This window comes from Marmota marmota, unplaced genomic scaffold, assembly GCF_001458135.2.
Source record: "Marmota marmota marmota unplaced genomic scaffold, marMar, whole genome shotgun sequence".
In the NCBI taxonomy this organism is placed as follows: Eukaryota; Metazoa; Chordata; class Mammalia; order Rodentia; family Sciuridae; genus Marmota; species Marmota marmota.
Window position 1 is genome coordinate 52,120,303 of NW_026000108.1, and position 8,862 is coordinate 52,129,164.

Sequence of the window (8,862 nt, forward strand, 5' to 3'; positions counted from 1 at the left end):
ACTATGATATGACAAGAAATCATAAAAGGACATTTAACTACTAATAAAGGGTAGGTTAAAATATTATTTGCAGGTGATGAGATTTTCATAGAAAATATAAACTACTTAAGAGAAAAACTACTAAGAAAAAATATTTCAGAGGGTTGGGGATGTGGCTCAAGTGGTAGCGTGCCCACCTGGCATGCAGGAAGCACTGGGTTCGATCCTCAACACCACATAAAAATAAAATAAAGATATTGTGTCCACCTAAAACTAAAAAATAAATATTAAAAAAAATTTCAGAGACTTAATACAAAAATATAAATATATCAAATTTAATAACTTTATCATTATTAGCTAGCTGTAAGTAATAAAATAACTTCATTTATAAGAGAACAAAGAATGATACAATATAACTAGTAATAGCCTTAAGAAATGTGCTGGATCCATGTAGGGAAAAAAATACATGCATTTTAAAGGGAAAATAAAGTACTTGGAAAAATATTACAAAAAGGACACATTTATATAATATTCAATTTCTTTGTGCAATCACTCATTATAGGCACTTATTTAATCTAATCTGTAGATGGACACAATACCTTTATTTTATTTGTTTATTGTATTTGGTGCCAGGAATTGAACCCAGTGTCTCATGCATGCTAGGAAAGTGCTCTACCCCTGAGCCACAACCCCGGCCCCTCTAATCTATTTTTAATGCAAACTTCATACTAGATTTTAAGATGAAGAAGATGATGAGTAGTAAAAAAGAGAAGAAAATGGGTAGGAAACAATTTTTAAAGAAGGTAAAAAAAACATAAAATATTCTGGAGATTACAATACTCAAAAAGTTTCTTTAGGTATAAACTTCAGAATGTTTTCAGATCATAGCTCTTCAAATATTATTTCCTGTAACTCCCAGAGACACCAACTTAAGTAGCAATGTTCTCCAAATAATCACAGTAAAATATATTTTTTTTCAAAAAAATAAGTGTCATAGCAACAACTAAGGCAAATCTGACTCTCAGCACAGAATTTGCCAAACTCTAATGCCTCAAAACATTAATTTAATAAAATTAACCCCTCCTAGTGGACTGGCTGAAAGAGTAATGAAAGTTTCAGAGAATACTGATTTGGGTCTATGGAATTGCTACAAAGTAGTGATTCAATATTTCTTACTCAGTATCAAAGATTATGCATACCAAACAGAGGAGAGCTATAGACAATAAGTAACACTAAAGATTTTTTTAAAAAGCATTTAATTAAGAAACCTGATACCAATTTCTGAAATTAGTCACCGACTACCTCATATTTTTCTGCCTTTTTCTGGATCTGATTTAATTTCTGCCAAAAGCAAGTTTAAACTTCATTATTTCTGTTATCTTTTTCTGTTCTAAAATAATTATACTTTTTTGAATCTAATAACCTAATCTAGGAAAAACCTAGGACTATTTTTATGAGAATGAAAAAAAGTTCTGATCATCAAAAAGTATATATTGCTAGAGATCCTCAGTATGATTGTGGAAATGACTAAAATGTTAAGTGCCTAGGGACAGGAAATAAACATTAATTAAAACAAAAAAATACCACATAGAACACAAGCATTACACTTTTTTTAAAGCATTTGATCTGTCTAGTCATTAGATGCATCATCATTATGATAAATACAGGTGAATTGAGTCACTGAATGAAAAAATAACAGTAACTTTTTTGTGGGCTTATCTGTTTTTGTAACCTGGCTTTAAGTCTAATAAATGAACACCCTATAATTGCATAATTCTGTTATGACCAGAGTAAAGAATTAATGTAGGTTTGCCCATCCATTTTGATATTAAGATCCCTTCATATTCCTAAAAATTATTAAGGACTCCAAAGAGTTAGAGTTTATATGAGCTACCAATACTTATTTTGTTAAAAATTTCAACAAGGAATTTTAAAGTATTGATTAATTTATTTGAAATAATAATGAAGAATTACATATATCATATTTATATGGAAATTATATTTTATCCCCCCTAAATTATGAATTCCATTTTCTGTCTATTCCCTTTTGAATTCAATGTATAGCAATGTTTTGTCTTATATGAAGCATTTTAAGAAAATCCTGATTCACACAGATATGTAATTAGAAGAAATATTCTAATAGGTTTTTTAAATAATTGTGGATATGCTCTGATTGTACCCTAAAACTAGGAAAAGATCGATTTCTTAAAGGTTACTTGTAATACAGAATCTGAAGTACTATAAATGAATGTTTTTCCCTCTGTTATGTTAAAACTCATCGATCTCAATCACAATGAGTGGATCTTCTATATTGTTTTGTAATATCATGCACTAGCTATTGATAAAGTACTGATTCATTTCATTTACAATCATGCAGTTCTCCCAAGAGTTGAGACATTTCATTATGTAATGATAAAAATAGAATTCCTTAATATCAACATCAATTTCATTATTAAAAAATCTTTTAAGTATTGGGAAACACTCAAATTCACAAGAAAGTACATAAGCTTATTAAAAATTTCAAGTTTCATATAAGAGTTTGGATTTTATCACTAAAGACAAATTATTAATTTGTTTCTTGAAGCGATACTCTCATGTCACTCATTTTTAACAAACTATCTGCCAAAACCCAAAGTCTAAATAATCATGGTGTGTCAGTAGTTATTTCAAGTAAAAATGGTGTTACAAATTAAATAATGAGATATTTAAGCTCTTAACTGACCAAAAACTTCCCTAAAGACAGTCACTGTTCTTCAGTATGTAGGTTTGTACATGCTTTTCAATTTGTCATCCAACCAACTGAATAAAATCTGTACAAAATTATCAAGGTTTAATAAATTATTAATTTGCACTGCTTCACCAAGAATAGTCCTAAGTGAAATTGGACTTCAAATTTAATGATACCTGGCAATTTGTTGACACTGTCTTGATTCACCCTACAGTATCAGTAGCTTTACTCCTCATTGGTTTTCTCTGTCAGTACAAATGTTAACAGAGTGAAAATCTCAAATGATACTTGAATATTATTATGAAATGGTGTTAAGTTCAACAATCCATAAGAATCTCAGAGATCCATAGGTCACTGTGGTACAAACTTTGAGAAGCACTGATTTAAACTTTTCATACTCAAAACAAATGCCATTATAAACTTCTGAAAATATTTCTAAATTGACAATAATAACATTTCTTAACAATAAATGACAATGTGTAATTATTCATTTAAGGTTTGAGCAGCAAGAATGAATTTTGAATGTGTGAGAGTTTAAATATAAGTATCAGAAATATTTTTTTAAACCCACGAGAAGAAACTTAACAGAGCAGAGGGAAGGAATACAAACAGATTTTTAAATAATGTGTTAATTGTTTTCCATACCTTGCAGTTTATAATCTTGAAATAGTTCCAACATCAGATAGAATTTGCTTTTTTTTAAGCTGGTAGCAGTTGAAAACTGTCCTGGAATGAAAAGTCTAGAATCTTACCCCTGAGATCCAAAATAGAAGAATGACATGTAGTCACCCTCCTTCTTCCAGGACTTAATCCTTTAAGCCTGACTCAGCCATGGGCTACAGATTCAAAAGTGTTCTTATCTAACTGAAGCAAGTCACATGCCGTCTTTGCTTAGCCAATCATAGAGCCATGCTAAAAACAACAACCACTCAATTAAGACATAATCTAATGATCTGTCATTATCTGTGGCTCTCTTCCAGAGAGATCTGAGGACAGCATATATTCCATCAGGTCTTACTGCTTCCAAAATGTAAAAAGAAATATTATTGTGTTCATTTTATACAAGGGTCAAAAAATTTGATCAAAATCTCATAGAATCTCAAAGGCAAAAAAAATATCAATCAAAGACCTTAGATATGGGATCTTTTTATAAAAAAAATTTTTTTTAGTTGTAGATGGACACAATACCTTTTATTTTTATGTGGTGCCAGGAATCGAACCCAGTGCCTTACAAATGCTAGGCAAGCACTCTACCACTGAGCCACAACCTTGGCCCTGTGGATATGGGATCTTTATTTCAAGAAATATCTTTTTGTTTCTCATCTGTATGCTTTTGTGCTCCTAACGAAAATGAATGAGAAGTAATCTCTACAATAATAATTTTTGGAGTGTTTTTGCTAGTACATAAAATGACTTTGCAGTAATTAAATGTCTGCTGATGAAACATGCCCTCATAAAACTAACATTTATTCAGTTCCTACTATTGCAAAATGTGCTTTTAGTCACTTAAATAGTTTGAATGTGTCCTCTAACGTTCATGTGTTGAAAACAACTGTTAATACAGCAGCCTCTAGAGGTACTTAGGTAATAAAGGCACTGTGCTCATGAATAGATTAATGTTGCTATAATGGAAATGGCATTGTCATCCTGAGAGTGGGCTTGTTATAAAAGTGAGTTCTACCTTTTCTTTTCACCTCTCTCTCTCTTTCTCTTTGGTGCCTTCCACCATGAGATGATGCAAGATGTCCCTTACCAGATGCCAGCAAGGGACTTCCTTGATATTAGACTCTCCATTCTCCACAACTGTGAGCCAATTGAGTTTCTTTATTTTTTTTAATAATTACCCAGTAAGCTTTATTTTATTATAAAGACACAAGCTGCACTAAGACAATAAGAGTTGAAGGATCGAGTGATATTAGTATTACATAAATTTTCACAATACTGTTAGTGTTTGATTTGAGCTCTAGTTCAAAAGGTTATTGAGCAACCATCTCAAGAAAACAATTAGAGCTACATTTTGACTGTAAATTATTGCTAATTAACAAAGACGGTATGTTTAAACAACCACATACTATGCTATTAGCGTAACTTTGGCAGTAGTAGATCGTATCTAATACTTGAAAGATGAAACAACTAAGAGTTATAAGCCTCCTTAACAACTGCTTATTACAGTGTAACTTTTTGCTGAATCCTCTACTGCTTTCCAGCCACTAAGTCTTTCAAATTTTCAGGCTCAGCTTTCACATATCTTTTCTATCACATTTACTCTTATCCACAAAAAGATTGCTAGAGTTAATAAATTTGGCAAAGTAGTGGGTTACAAAATCAACATAAAAAATCAATAGCTTTCCTATGTACCAACAATGAGTCTGCTGAGAAAGAAATCAGGAAAACAATTGCATTCACAATAGCTTCAAACAAACAAACAAACAAAATCTCTAGCAATAAATCTAACCAAGGAAGTGAAAGACCTCTACAATGAAAAATATAGAACATTAAAGAAAGGAATTGAAAGTGAAGACACAAGATGACGGAAAGACTTCCCATGATGATGGGTAGGCAGAATTATAATTATTAAAAAGGCTCAACTACCAAAAGCAGATTCAATACAATACAGATTCAGTGCAATCCCCATGAAAATACTAATGACATTCTTCATGGAACTAGAAAAAAGCAGTCCTAAAATTCATTCGGAAGAATAAAAGACCCAGAATAGCCAAAGCAATCTAGGCCAAAAAAGCAATGCTGAAGGCCTCACAATATCTGACTTCAAATTATATTACAGAGCTATAGTAACAAAGATTGCATGGTTCTGGTATAAAAAAAGACACATAGACCAATGGTGCAGAATAGAAGACACATATCCCCAGTCAACTGATCCTTGACAAAGTTGCCAAAAACCTAAGACATCCTTCTTAACAAATGGTGCTAGGAAAACTGTATAGCCATATGTAGAAGAATGAAACTAGATCCTTCTCTCTCACCCTACACAAAAATCAACTCAAAATTAATGAAAGACCTAGAAATTAGAACCAATACTAGTCAACTCCTAGAAGAAAACGTAGGGTCAACACTCCACATATCGGCACAGGCAACGACTTTCTCAATAGGACCCCTAAAGCTCAGGAAATAATGTCAAGGGTTCATAAATGGGAAGGAATCAAATTAAAATCTTCTTCGCAGAAAAGCTAAGTATTAGGAATATGAGGACAGAACCTACAGAATGGGATAAAGTCTTTGAGAGTACTCTCTGACAGAGAAGTAATATCTAGAACATATGAAGATCTCAAAAAACTTTACCCCCCCAAAAATCAAATAACCCATTTAATAAATTGGCAAATGAATTAAACAGATACTTCCCAAAAGAAGAAATACAAGTGGCCAAGGAATATATGGAAAAATGTTCAACATCACTAGCAATTAGGGAAATGCAAATCAAAACTACACTGAGGTTTCATCTCATGCCAGTCAGAATGGCAATCATCAAGAATACAAATAATCATAAATGTTGAAAAGAATGCGGAGAAAAAAAGAACACTTTTACACTTTTGGTGGGGTTGTAAGTTGGTACAAACACCATGGGAATCTGTGTGGTGGTTCCTCAAAAGAATGGGAATGGAACCACCATATGATCCAGCTATATTACTCCTGGATATTTATCCTAAAGAATTAAAGTCATCATAGTACAGTGATACATACATACCCATGTTTATAGCAGCACAGTTCACAATAGCCAAACTATGGAGTCTAGGTGTCTACCAGTGGATGAATGGATAAAGAAAACATGGTATATATTCACAACGGAGCTTTGTGAATATAAAGCCATAAATAAAAATAAAATTATGTCATTTTCAGGAAAATGGATGGAACCAGAGACCATTATGTTAAGTGAAATAAGTCAAACTCAGAAGGTTAAAGGTCATATGTTTTCGTTCATATGTGGAAGCTAGAGAGGAAAAAGGAAAATAAAGGTGGGGAAAGATCTCATAAAAATGTGGGGGAAAAACCTCTTATTAATAAAAAGTAAAATTCTAGAGTATCCACCTTCAAAATGTATTTTCAAATCTGACTGCTTCTCACCATCTTTGCCCAATATAATCTAAAGCCCTAGATATTTGGGGGCAATTGCTATGAAAGTTGGGTTTTGGCCTCCTGGAGTAGTTGTTGCAGATATTGGATGGGCTCCCTGAGCTAGTTGCTGCAGGTGATGGGTCAGAGTTCCATTTTCTAAATGACCTATTTTTGTATACTTTCTACTTGTATACACTTGCTAGATAAATATTTAATAAGCTATGTACAATTGATGACATATACTTTTTAAATATTTTGCTTTTATAATAATACTTTAAAAGTGTCTCATTAAATATTTTTGTTGTCTTTAAAATCTTGAGTTAAAAAACACCTCCAAGGATTACTATGAATAAATATCTAGCTATGATATAAGGAGGCTGATTCATAATGGGGTAGGGAGAGGGAGCATGGGAGGAATAGACAAACCCCAGATAGGGCAGAGTGTTGGGAAAGGAAGAGAGAGAGCATAGGGTTAGAAATTATGGTGGAATGTGATGGACATTATTATCCAAAGTACACGTATGAAGACAAGAATTGGTATGAATATACTTTCTATACAACCAGAGATATAAAAAATTGTGCTCTATATGTGTAATAAGAATTGTTATGCATTCTACTTTCATATATAAATTAAAAAATTAATTAAAAATAAATATCTAGAACAAATACATTAATTTAATAGCAATAGTTAATATTCTGGGTCCAAGAATTTTTATTTAAAATGGCAAGGATATTAAGCTAAAATACCCATAAAGAAGCTAATAATATGAAAAACATATTTCGTTGGCATTATATAAGGAAATAGTGGAGATGAAACAATGTTTGAAGAGATTTCTAAGAAATAAAGGTGTAAATTTGCAGATCAGAGGACACAAAGAATTTTAAGTAGAACAAAATGTCTTAAGCCCTTGTCCATAAAATATTTCAGGAGACTTTAGGAATACTGATGACTAAGAAAAAAAATTAGAAAGTAAAACAGCTTAATATTATAAACAGCATGGAAAAGAAAGAAATTGCAACAGGGGTCCACTTCATGCTTTGAACATAACCCTTGCTACTCAGTCACTGCAGCTTATTTTAAAACTGACATGCCCTCCCTCTTTCTCTTCTCCCTCTCCCCTTCCCTAACATTTCTCCCATCCTCAGGCTTTGTCGTCTGTCAATGACCATGCACAGCACAGGACTGAAGTAATTCAGACTTTGGGATGGTGGCAGAAGACCTAAGAAATAGCTATCCTCAAGTTCACAAGTGAACTATGACCTCTGAAAAGGCACAGCTGTGATCAAGCCTTTGAATTATTGCTTTAAAGCTCTCCATTCCCCTTGATCAGAATCCAACTCTGGGTTAGGAGTTTCCTTTGCTTCTCCTTTGTAGCAAAACAATAATGCTTCATCTTCCCTTTTCTCAAAAGTTTACTCTCATTACTGTATGGGCACTGGGGAAAAGGACCAAGCTTTTTTTTTTAAATTATATATTCTTTTTTTATTATTAGTTGTTCAAAACATTACAAAGCTCTTGACATATCATATTTCATACATTTGATTCAAGCAGATTATGAACTCCCATTTTTTACCCGGTATACATACTACAGATTCACATCGGTTCCACATCCACTTTTTTACATAGTGCCATACTAGTGTCTGTTGTATTCTGCTGCACTTCCTGTCCTCTACTATCCCCCCTCCCCTCCCCTCTCCTCCCATCTTTTCTCTCTACCCCATCAACTGTAATTCATTTCTCTCTCTTGTTTTTTCCCCTTTCCCCTCACTTCCTCTTATATGTAATTTTGTATAACAATAAGTGTCTCCTTCCTTTACCATGCAATTTCCCTTCTCTCTCTCTTTCCCTCCCCCCTCTCGACCCTGTTTAATGGTGATCTTCTTCTCATGGTCTTACTCCCTATTCTGTTCTTAGTTGCTCTCCTTATATCAAAGATGACATTTGGCATTTGTATTTTAGGGATTGGCTAGCTTCACTTAGCATAATCTGCTCTAGTGCCATCCATTTCCCTGCAAATTCCATGATTTTGTCATTTTTTAGTGCAGAGTAATACTCCATTGTGTATAAATGCCACATTTTTTTT

At 32.8% G+C, this 8,862-nt stretch overlaps 1 protein-coding gene across 1 annotated transcript in view; it reads right to left on the reverse strand.

The window, feature by feature from the left end:
- The window catches only part of LOC107138986 (transmembrane serine protease 11F), an 85,282-nt gene extending 81,768 nt beyond the window's left edge, over positions 1–3,514 (reverse strand). Inside the window, exon 1 of the mRNA XM_048784589.1 lies at positions 3,353–3,514. The gene's annotated coding sequence lies outside the window, so the exon portion shown is untranslated. The remainder of the gene's footprint in view (positions 1–3,352) is intronic.
- Positions 3,515–8,862: the final 5,348 nt, after the last annotated feature.